The following is an 11,556-nucleotide window of genomic DNA, read 5'->3' as shown; positions in this document are numbered from 1 at the left end:
TAAAAATGGTTAAAATCAAGTAAATCTATAAACACATGAAAATCTTGAAAATGGATTGTGTAGATAATATGTTGTAAAATGCACTATTTTTTAGACTTAAAATCTTTTTATTTTTCATGGTCATACATCTCGATGTCGAGATGATCAATCAAAGGGTTTTTCAATATTAAAACTACCTTTTCTGATAGATTTTTGATGTGTATCCGTAGTTCCACATTGGCATCATTATATAAACTTTTTCCTTCTAAAAATGCAATCAAGCCCGAATGAAACAATTGCTCATCAAACAGAGCTTCAATCGCAATAGAGATAAAGGTCCTCCCCATATTCATAATCAAGTCATAACGAAAAGGGGGTGCCGACCCTATGACCCCCGTGGTGGGGAGAGTCACGCATGACCTACCCTATCTGGTTTTGTAATTTATCTATATGAGTTCAATTGGGGGTGGTATTGGGTCCGATCGATCTGCTGATCAGTCAAATCGCATAGACTTGGGTATGAGTCTGGACCCAAACGTCTGTAGGCGAAAGTAGCAAAGGGAGGTCGGGTTTGGGTCCAGCTTTGAAAAAATTGCGCGACCTAGATCCGAAGTCATCGGACTTGGATCCAGACCCAAAAATATAATGTGGGACTTGGAACTAGATCTAGATCCGACCTAAAAATCAAAATATCTATATCTTTAAATATATTTTATAAATTGAGACCCAAAAATATAATGTGGATTTCAGACCCAGACCCAGGCCCGGACCCGACCGGACTTGATAGGACCCAGATTTGGACTTGAACCTAACCCGCCGGGTCCAATTTTTTGATCCATATCGGACCTGGGTTGGGTCTACCAGTCGGGACTGGGCCAATTGCCAATACTTGACCAAGATTGGATCTTGAGTCTATGTCCACATCTATCCAGGACTTATCGTGGCGACTCGGGTCTAATATATGCAAACCTCACCTCACCCAAACTGATATAAATCACAATCCATATAAATACTGAAAAAGTTTATATAGAGCCGAGGCTCTAAATGCTCAAATTAGGGCCTACCTCAAAAATTTCACTAGGAGGGTGGAAGTGATTGAGAAAGTATTACTGTAATAAGAATATAGTAAAGACTTCTCACATATTACAGTAATTAAATTACCATAATAGTTCAAATTATGGCATTAGTTCAAATTGGTAAAGACTCTCTATCATTTTATTAGTTGTAAAGCTTCAAACTGAAGTTAATGTTAAGGCGACCCTCTCTCTTTTTAAAAAATCCATGTTCCCATGGAAGCATGATGTGGATCTACTCTCTCGCTCTAAAATACTTTATTTAGGAGTGTTATTGTTCTAAAATTTTGAGAACCATATAAAAATTAAGTGGAGATTATATATTAAAAATATGAGATTTGAAAAATACAGCTAGTATGGATTTTTGTCGAAGGAGTAAATAGATAGTAAACTCGAAAAAGTAGAAAATCATTTGTTACGAGGCTTGGGCAATATTATGGTAACTAAATTACTGTAATACTACTTTAAGGCATTACGGTATTTTAATTACCATAATACTCATTCAACTTATAACGGTATTTAAAATACCATAATGTTCACTACGGTAAAAAAAAACTACTATTTTTGTCCAAAAAAAGCAGAAAATCGAGAAAAAAGGCGTACACAAATTGAAAAAATTAAATTTTTTTTCTAATTTTATTAAAATATAAGTATATTAACAATAATTTCTCTTAAAAAATCACGGCCTCTATTAACCCTAGCGTTTTCGAAAAATTTATAAATAAGTACCCCTGTACATAGGAGCACGCCACCGGAACACATTTTCATCTGACACCTGATAAATCAAATATCCTACTCACGGGTACCTTGAAATCATGGCAATTTTGAGTCTCTCTCTATTGGACTCTCTCTCTAATCACTTTTCTTTATTTGCAGTGGACAAACCCATTCCTTCAACACCAACACAAGAACCCAACGCCGCCCACCATCTAGGGTTCACCTCTCAAGCAAGTCGCCCTTACTTCCTTAACAGATTCTTCTGGTTTAGAACTTAGCCTTTAACTATAACCGCTGTTTCAATACAAATTTGTGATGTGCCCCCGGCCGCCTCATGGCTGCGATTTTACCTACTCGACGCTTCTTCTCGGAAGGGCACACATTGGGGATTCGCGTTGAATCCATGGGCTTTCAATGCGAAGGAGCGTGTTCTTATTACTATTTCTGCAAATTCAGGTGCTGAATCTGTTTTTGCCATACATATTGTTAGCGCAGTGAAGATATTTTATGAGGAAACCCTCCCTTCTTTTCATGGCCATGACACTGCAGGTGAGTTTGGGTTTTCTTTCTTACATTTTATTACTTTTTCCTTATCTGCCTTTAAATTGGTAAAATGCGTATTTATATGTGTGTATGTGTTTTTTTGCCCCTTCTGTCAGTAAAATGGGGTTTTTCCTTGTCACTATGTTACCTTTTATATTGGTGGTATAATATGATCATATGGTCATCACAACCCAAACTCCATTGTCACTATGTTACCTTTTAGAAGCACTGAGTCTACCTCACACTTTAATTAAAGAAATGAACAATTGAATTAAATAAATTCTTCATCTATCCCATTTATTTGAAACTGATAAACGCCCTGGTCATGATTGGGGCTGCCAATCAGGTTGGCCTGCGGCCAACAAGCCAGGCTCGGACTGGGCTTACTGGCCAAAACAATTATCAGTCTGCGCCTGGGTCATCCTTGGCCCGCCTAGAAATCTTATGTAATATTCACTTTTGCATATATCAGCAGTAGAATGGGCTTCACAAGTTTTAACCCACGTCCTTTTTCCTTAGGCGAAAATGATATATTCTAAAAAATTTATTTTTACAAAGCGATTCAAAGCCATATTCTTTGTTTAACTCCTGTGCTCTATCAAAAGACAAAGGTTTTAGAAAATGTCTTATGATGCAAATTTGAGGTCCTTCATGTAAACTAGGAAATTGTTGAAAGTAGGTTCCAATATGACAGCAAATGCTTGAATGCTTGTACTGAATCTATTAAGAAAAGGTCAGGTTAACAAATATTGAGCCTCTCGTTGTACAAAGACATATAAATACACTGTTGGGATTTTGTGGGGCTAAATTAAAACACAATGAGTAAACATTAAAAATTGGGCCCTTAAGTTTGAGGGATGATTTGATTACTGTATAAATGTATGAATAAAGATTTCCTTTTTTTTTTATTCTGCAACTTTTGTTCTTGGTAGTACCCTCTATAAAAGTACAACTTTATAAATTACATGAGAGAAAAGCCTTGGGATGGAGCTGCTATATAAAATTTAAGACATAAATAGAGAACTTGCATCAAACGAAATGATTTTGATGCGGTGACCTCAAGGTTGCAACACTAGTGCAACTTGACAACGTTATTTTTGCAGCAAGAAATAATGCCATTGTGGTATACCAGTTTGACTTATAATATATTTTTCTTAATGAAAAATAATGTCACATATCTCAAGATAAGGTACTCATTTCTTCATGGGGAAACATATTATGCTCTTTGCATGCACAACCTATGTGGTTCACAAATCAATCATTCATGGAGGCCAGCTGCCATCTCAATAAGAAATTTCAGCCACCAATCATGTAGAAATATAGTAGAATAATGATAGGCAAAACATTTGGTGAGTCTAAGGGTGCAATGGAATGGTATCTGCCGGTCCTCATTTTGGGAACCTTAGGGACATGATCAATGTTTCAGAAAATGCTAGTCGGCCGGCTCAGCACCTAGGCCGGAGCCTAGAACCTTAGGCATCTTGAGTTGAAAATCTTTTAGGAATTGTGCTATTCAAACGCACATTTATGAAGATATTTATGTTAATTTTGTATTTTTTTGCATTTGTATGTCTTGCAACTTACTTTTTTCATGTAGATATATAAGAATGAATGTTAAAGCACATTCGAAACTTCAAATCATTGAAAATTTAGTGAAAAAGCATAACTAACTCCATAGGGTATTAGTCTCCAACTCTCCAATCTGTACTCCATAGTGACATCCAATCATGATACAAAATTACACATGATCAATGTTCTTCTGTGTGTTTGATGTCGGTTGAGCTGGAAATCACGACAAAAATCTTCTAATACCTTCACTAGCCCCCTAAAACAAAGTCCACGAATAAAGGGTAAGCTTTTGGATGCTTCTTCGAACCTCATATATATATATATATATATATATATTTTTTTTTTTTTTCAATTCAAAGAAATTTGCAAACTGAATCGATTTAGGGTTTGTTTAGATTTGATTTTTTTTCATTTTGGGGGGGTTGTTTACCCCAAACACCCTTTCTAGTATATTTTGTGGGTCAAAATGATCCAAACTGCCCTTAGGACCTTCTTTATTTCCACAAAAAAGGGCCTAGGCTCTAGGCACTCACCTAGGCCGACACCACTTGGGCGGGCACCTTGGTATTGGTGCCCAGGGATGGCAGCCAGGCCTAGGCATGCGACCTAGGGCCCTTTGAGCTCCTAGGTGCTTGGTGGCCAGTTTTAAAATATGGACATGATAGAAAGCTAAGCTCTCCGTTTCTCTCTCTAAAATAGGGTAGATTTTACTTCTCTTCCTCTCTCCAAGATAGGGCTGATTGAGTTCTCATGTTATCTCTATGATACAGGAGCCTCTCTCTCAAATGCAGGGGCCTATTAAGCTCACCCCCTCTCTAAACCAGCCCAGGACTAGGTGTGCGGCCTAGGGCCCTTTGGGTGCCTAGGTGTTGGGCGGCTTGGTTTTAAACAATGGACATGATAGAAAGCTGAGCTCTCCATTTCTCTCTGTAAAACAGGGTAGATTTTGTGTCCTGTCCTCTCACCAAGATAGGGTTGGTTGAGCTCTCCCAATCTTTCTAATACAGGAGTCTCTCTCTCAAATGTAGGGGCCTGTTGAGCTCACCCTCTCTTTAAAACCACACACACTCTCCCCCCCCCCTCCAAACCACAATAGAAAGCTGATCTATCCTTTCTCTAAAATAAGGTATGTTGACCAAACCACATCTCTCTTTCCAAAAAAGGAAACTATGAGATCGTCCTTTGTTTCTCTAATATGGGGCATATTGAGCTTGCTTATTCTCTCTCTCTCTAGAACCACTCTTTCCCTCTTTATCCGTGTCGTGGTGTGGAGGTGGCAATCCAGGTCACTACTGTGACTCTTCCTACTTTATGTGATCTCCATTTCTGGTGCTTGCCATTTCCTCTGAATTCTTCTTAGGAAGAGGTTTTTGAAACATTGGAGCATGCTTTAAGGGAGAAAACCATAGATGAAAGAACTGTGAAGTTGTGGGTGTATAAGAGTAATCAAACAAAGCGTGGGCTTACTAACTCTACTATTGTAGCTAAAGAGCTTGGGTACTTTTTGTTCTCATCGTTATCTCCTCATTTTTTACACTCTGGTGCTCTCTTTCTCCTCATCATAACCTTACTCCATCTTTGATTCTTTCCTCATGATTTCCTTGCTTCCTTTGGTGCTTTCTCTCTCAACACTTCCGTCTCTCTTGTAATTCTCTCCTCGCAATTTCCTTACTCTCTTTGGTACTTTCTCCTTCCTCCCTCCTCCCCCCCCCCCCCCCACCACCCACCCCCAAAAAAAAAAAAAAAAAAAAAAAAACAAAAAAAGCCACCCTCTTTCACCCTAATTACTAATTCACCGAATTAACGAGTTTTGATGCCAAAACTCTTTAACTCTTTAGGTCTAACAGACTTGGAAATTTCAAACTTCAAGTTTGAAAGATTTGTTCCAAACCCAATTTTTTTTTATTAAAACAAAAAATTACTCGAGATTTACAGAAGTTTCTCAAATGGTCCTCCTGCCAACCCCTTTCCCCTTTTTGAGGGGGGAGAAAGACCTTTTTTTTTTTTGGGTAATTCAATGGGGATTAGTTCCCTACTTCGTTGTAGGAAGGGAACTGAAGACGTCACGTTGTGGAAACCCACCACCTTGACCAGCTAGCCTTGAGCCCATCCTTAGGAAAAAAAACTTTTTTCCCCCATGTTTCTGCCCTCCGATAGGGGCTTGGGGGCGAGCGCTTGGCCGCACTTAGGCTGACTAGTCGCTGGCCTAGGGGTCCACCGCCTATGGTGAGTTGCTTAGGATTCTCCTGCCTAGTCGGTCATTGCGTCTGGCTTTAAATACACTGAATTGGACTTAGACCTTTTAGAAAGAAGGTTTCCCCATTAGAAGAAATGCTTTTAAAGGTGACAAGACCATTATTGCAAATATTTGCATTGTGTTAGAGTGAGCCACGTGGTTCTCATTTACAATATAATAATCATGGTAGAAGTAAGAAATGTTCATAATTAATTGCCCAATATAGAAGCTATACTCCTTACAGATACGGTTTAGATTCCAGACCATGTCTTCTACCTTTGTAATCTTAAATATATCTTGTACATTTAGTATCTGTGTGAACAAATGGTCTTGTTAATATTGCTAATACATAGTCAAGGAACATTTTATGATCTTTGACACTTGAATAAACTTTGATATGATGTAAACCAGGCGATTTCCTGCATGAGAAGTTCACCTCACTGATCAAGATATTATTTTATTATGCATATTTGCAGTTTTTTGAATTATTCCTTGTGGCAACATTTGAATCATCCCAAATATCATGTACAGCTTTTTCAAATGCTTGGCACATGTAAATGACACGAGCGAGCAAATATATAGCTCTTCCAAAGCATGCTTCTTGAAGGACTCAAACCAACAGTTAATGCTGACACCACTTTTGGGTGCTCATATCCTTAGTGATTGTACTAACGAAGCGTTTCTGTAATTGATGAAATTAACACATGTATGTGGTTCTCATCAGCTGTTGCTTTAAACTGTCCCACTCTGATCTTATCAGTGGGGTCTTTGAGGAAATGCCCTATAATTTGGTTGCACTTAACACTGTTACTTACAATTGTATAATTGATGCATATGTCAAGGCAGGATGCTCAAAGATATGGAAAAGTCTCTTACTGCCTACAAGATCTTTACACTATGAATTGTCTTATCTAGGCTTGCGGTAACTATGGGCCGATTGAGGAAATGTAGAAGTGGTATGATGAATTTCATCATATTGGTGTTGAGCTATTTATTTAGACCATAGTTACCGGTAGTGCACATGTGGGGGTCCGCTTTTGCCCCCTAGTCTCGATCCCATCCACCGAGTGACCGGATCTCAATTCCATACGCTTCCTTGTATATTTGGATCTCATACCTAGAGTTATGGGAACTCGATTCCTATTATTTGGGAATGAGTTCCCTAGCAAGTGGGATCCAGATCCGTATGCCCAAGATCATGGCTCCAATATCACTCAGAACCACGATTCCATCATACCAGGAACCGAGTATCCTATACCATGGGAGCAAGCTACGCCTACACAATTTATTTTATTCGTATAAAGTATTCGGCTTTCCTCAAATCATCTAGCAATTGCTAGATGGTTCCCAGAATTTTAGCCTAAAGCAATCAACCTAGTGTGGTGTTTTGAGTCTTTTGACTGAGGGAGGAATATACAATATGCTTGTGCATGAGCACAATACATGTTCTCAATCATCGATTACAAACTTAGTCGAAATGGGAAATCTAGCCCATCCTTGAGTGTCAATAGTATAGACCTGAAAGGGTCAATCTTGCCCAGCATCGAGTGCCAGTTTAGAGAAGGGTATTGTATAATTAAGGGGTAGTAGTGCACAGTATACCACAAGAATATTGCTTACTGAATTTGGTGTGAAATCATGCTCCAATTCATCACAATAAGGCTTTTCACTGAATTCGATATGAAATCATGCTCCAATGCACACCAATACTATTGTTTGCTGAATTTGGTATGAAATCATGCTCCAATGACATCAAAAATTCAAAGGCAATCTCAATGCCATGATTTTTATTACATTGATACCTTGGAACCGTGGATTTGGAAAGAGTTAAACATGCTATCTAATGGAACTCGCTCCCAGTTTAAAATATAAAGAAATAGTGAACTCCAGAAACCTTGATCCTAAGAACGGCACAATTTGATCCCTTTTGGTAGGGAACCCGCTCCCGTCCGGATAGCAATGTACTCCGCTCCCTATAAGTCATGGAACTCACTCCCATCCCTAGGCCATGTACAAAGCTCGCTCGGCTGCTTAGGGAACTTCGAGCTAGACTTGCTCTGCGCTCTCGTTCCAGTTCTTGGAACTTCTCACATTCCCATTCCCAGTAACTATGATTCAGACTCTTACTTTTTAATCAAGTCTTATGATAGAGCTACTATGCATCAGAAAATGATGTTAGTAATGGATTTTATGAGGAGGCGGTATTTCTCACCAACAACTATGAAATAATAATGATATAAATAAACTTGTAAGTTACCAAACAAGAAAGTTAAATTAACTACTTGAGTCATGCTGGTCCATTTGCCTCATTTTATCTTCACCTCAAGCAGCCCATACTTTTCTGGTGTAAGTTTGAACAATAGTTGAAAATGTTACATTATCGGGCTTGCATTGCTTTTCTTTATCATTAAAAACATCTCCATTTCCAAATCTCTAGCACTGGCATATGCACTGAAGATGCCGTTGAAAAGTGGGTTATTAAAGTGGGTTATCCACCATCTCAATATCGATGCATCTATTTCAGATCCTCCTTGACTCCGTCCATTGACAAAATAGATAAGTGATACAATTGGGTTTCACATCATGCATTTTCATCATGCAGAAAATACCCTCCGTTGCATGCAATGTTTCAAGATTGGCAGTAATAGAGAAACTCTTGCCCGGGTACCTTTATATCTATTTATATCTACAGATAAGATTTTAAGCTCATTGATAGTCACATACAGTGATGCACATGCATTCTCATGTACCATGTTTTACCCTTGTTATTTGTGTCAATTTTACATCTTTATTCATGGAGCTGTAATCAACTGTTGATTTTGTCATCTGCCAAATTGGAAATTTAATTGGGAGAGTTTGTGCTTAGAGTGAGATTCTACTACTCAATAAATTGCCAAGTAGAGAGCTGTGAAATGCACGTGAGTTTGAACTAAGAAACGAAATATAATTGCTTTCAAGGAAGAAACAACTTTTGAGATTTATGCATGTCTAGTTCTAGGTGTTACTCTTTGTTCCATGGACAAAGAGTAGGTGTTCTCTAGGTGGCTTTTAGGGTTAAGCATCATCACAACCACCATTGTTATTATGATTTTCTATCCTATTGAATATTTCCAATCGTTGTTTGCTGATTTGCACACTGGCAATTGTGAGAAGAACATGGCAGCATGGGTTCCAATTTTATGTGTTCCAAATCAATTTTTTTTTTGTCGGCTTTTCTTTTCAGGTATTATTTTGTATATATTTCTCTCGTTACGTTTTTTAGTAGTGTTGGTATCATACTCAAATACTGGGTTGAGAGTTGATTAATATAATGGATGGAGATGCATTTTTATAAAAAAAACAAGAAGAAGAAATAGGTGGAGATAACTTGAATCTAGGGGTTCCTATTTGGTTAATGATGAACTATAGTTATGGGTAGTGAGTGGTATAGAGCTTTATAAACTCACTTTATAAACTCACTTTATAAGTGGATCTTGTGTTTGATTTCCCAGCATATGTTGCTGAAAAAGAAGGGTTGCTAATTTATAAGCTGACAGAGCATAAAGGACAAATTTGCGAGGGATACAATTTGACGTTACCAAAAGCAGACAACCCTTTATTCTACTGCTGCCTGGTGGATTGGCAGTGCAAAGTGAATTATATGTTTCAGGTAATTTTTTTCCCCTAAACCTTTGATTTACAATTGAATGTAGAATTTCCCAATTAATGTATGATTCTTATTAAATATTTTCTCTCTTTCTTTGTATCTTTAAAATTTTGCAGGTTTTGTTCTATATTTGTTGTGGCTTCTTGGTAACAAATTTGCGAGGGATACAATGTGACGTTACCAAAAGCTGACAACCCTTTACTCTACCGCTGCCTGGTGGATTGGCATTGATACTATCCATGTTTTACCGGGATACCATGTCTTGGGGAGTCATTCGAGACTATGTTGCTCCTCTGGTAGACATGATTTGAAATTTAGACCATACCAGCATGAGTTTCCCAAAAAATAGTTGTTGGATCGCGTTCAACCTAGTTATGTCTTATGAAATATATAAGCCCTAGCAAACCAAGTGTGAACTCTACTAACAAGAAGCTGTCTTCCATGTGTGTCAATAATTGCCACTTTGAGCTCCTTTGGCGACCAATGCTTAACAAAAGTCTCAAACATTGGTAGCTGCTTGTATCTCCCTAGATTCCATGTGAGGGGTAAGTAAGGAGGAGATGATCCATGCCACCTTGTCATCTTGGCAAAATAGTTTGCTAAATAGTTGAGTCCAAACTGCTTTTTGCTCAAGCAAGTTTGGTGCGTTGTAGTTGGTGACCTAATTCCAGATCAGGATGCCTCCATTATTGGTTTAATAATGGTTATCTTTAGACGTTATTATTGACATCAAAATATAAAATACAAAGCTACTCCCAGGTCTAGTCTCTCTCTCTCTCTTTTAATTTGCTGATGGTTCTTCTACATAAGGGTCGACCATTGGGCCCTTATGCAGAAATAATTCAGTCAAAAGAGCTTGAAACCTAAAATTTTTCAAGAATTTAGAATCGGATGTAGTATTGGCATTAGATTTAATGCTAACCGATCTATATCTAGGAAAATCATTGTTTTTTCAAGAGACATAAGATATTGAATTACTTTGGGAATACTTGTATACTCATGTTTGCTATTGAAAGTTCAATTAGATTATATTTCCTTCTTTATCAGTTATCTCTCTCTTTATCTCTTTCTCTCGTTTTAGTGGTAGGATTCAAACTTGGAATGTAGTATTGCAATCATCAACACTTTAACCGACAAGTTTTAGCGAGTGTGGTGAAGATGGATTGATGGTTTTCAATCTTTTTGGTTTTCTTTTTTCTTTTCTGATGGCAAAAAAGTTATTATATGCAAGGAGACACCAGCAAAAACTAAAGACAAGAAGTAACAGAAATGGGAAACTGCACATCATTTCAATTGCTTTCAAAAACTAAATGGGTATTTTCTCTTAGAGTGACTTGGCAAAATTTCCTATTTTTTGGTCAAGCTTTAGCAAAAGTATAGTTGTTGGAAACGTATGTGATTCCGAATAGTTTTTGGAATCGAAATCGTGGAATCGTGTGTATCAGAAGTTTCGGAATCTAGGGATCACTATCTATACGATTCGGATATGAGAAAAATGATTCTCACTATTTCGGAATCGCGTTTCAAAAAATTATGATTCGTGTTTCCTATTTGCAAGAATCGATGTCTTTTCATGTTGAAATTGCGTTTCATACCTATATGGAGTCCAGTGTTTTAAAATGTGGTCGCATCGTTGCATATGAGGCTGCATCGTGTGGGATGCACTCGCATCCGTATTAGAAACAAGTGCATATGCGCTTTTGACAGATGCGGTCGCATATGCGCCGCATCGTAGCCGCATCCCGCATAGGCCGCATCGCACCGCATCCCACTGCTATAATGTCCGTCAAATT

General features: G+C 38.0%; 1 long non-coding RNA gene across 1 annotated transcript; it reads left to right on the top strand.

The window, feature by feature from the left end:
* The first annotated feature begins 1,867 nt into the window (after positions 1-1,867).
* Positions 1,868-10,806, top strand: LOC105421219 (uncharacterized). Its single transcript, XR_002282166.2, has 3 exons — positions 1,868-2,318; positions 9,609-9,766; positions 9,880-10,806. It is a non-coding gene; the product is annotated as an uncharacterized LOC105421219 (long non-coding RNA).
* The last annotated feature ends 750 nt before the right edge of the window (positions 10,807-11,556 follow it).

Source organism: Amborella trichopoda, chromosome 9, assembly GCF_054954075.1.
Source record: "Amborella trichopoda isolate Santa Cruz 75 chromosome 9, AtrichopodaSantaCruz75HAP2 v2.0, whole genome shotgun sequence".
NCBI classification, from domain to species: domain Eukaryota; kingdom Viridiplantae; phylum Streptophyta; class Magnoliopsida; order Amborellales; family Amborellaceae; genus Amborella; species Amborella trichopoda.
Note: the sequence above shows the minus strand (reverse complement) of the source record. Positions and strands in the feature narration are given on the sequence as shown.